The sequence below is a fragment of the Bemisia tabaci genome, chromosome 7 (genome assembly GCF_918797505.1).
Source record: "Bemisia tabaci chromosome 7, PGI_BMITA_v3".
In the NCBI taxonomy this organism is placed as follows: Eukaryota; Metazoa; Arthropoda; class Insecta; order Hemiptera; family Aleyrodidae; genus Bemisia; species Bemisia tabaci.
The window spans coordinates 10,697,743-10,698,809 of NC_092799.1; positions in this window are offsets into that span (position 1 = coordinate 10,697,743).

Below are 1,067 nucleotides of genomic sequence, written 5' to 3' on the forward strand. Positions count from 1 at the left end.
TTGTCTTGAAACGCAAATTTCAACCTACCATGCCATACCTACATATTCAAAAATTCGAAATCAAGGTAAAAGATGTAGCAACTAGAACTTACATTGAGTAGAGGTAATCTCTACCTCTTGGAATTCTTTTTTAATACCTAAGTTTAGGAGTCAAATTTTTACTTGTTGCACAAATTTCTCATTAAAACACTTGTTGAAATAAGTAACGCTCAATTGTGTCTCAAGATAGCACATTTTTAGTTGGAATTGGAAAAGTTACGTTACCTTTTTTTCTAACGGAATGCACCTAGAATGCTGGAACAAGACATCAATGAATGAATCATGACAAAGCTCTGTTGACATATGGGCCTTCATGGAACGATTAGCAGACCAGAATAATGGAGATAAATCTATCAAATTTTTCTAGAATACTGGTTTTGTTTTGGACAAATCTATTACTTCAAGGAGCTTTTTCCAGCAGATTCTTCATAGCTTATACAGTGATCTGTCCAGAACTTATGCATTGGAACCAAAATTACCTGAACGGAACTATTCAATTCAGCCGATCAAATCAAGCATACAGTTTTGTGTTTGAACGATTAAGGGTTTCTAAAATGAATTCCATGAGGACAGAAGGCAATAATGTGCTTCTAAATGTAATTCGTCCACTTTCAGCTGAACACCAAGAACAAAACCTGTACGCCACCAAACTACATTTGACATCTACATCGATAGTGAAACTGCGGAGATGGTTATTTCATTTTGGGGCATTGCAGACTTCCTGTCATACTTTATTTTCAACATGGTTAACTACTATACACCATTTTTTGAAAATTTTAGTGATTTTTTTTTCTTTTTATAAAAAATATTATTTGAAAACTGCAAGCCATGATGTTGGTTTGGCCTCCTTTTAAAAAATAAAGTATGAGCGGAGATTTTGAAACACTGCAACCAAGATACGCATTTTAGCAGTTTCACCATTAAAATACTAATTCTCTCCTGAAGTTCTTTTGTCATATTTTTGGATCTCAAAAGAGAGCGCATGAATTTTTTTTCATAGGGTAAAGAAAAAAAGAAGAAAAGTGAAA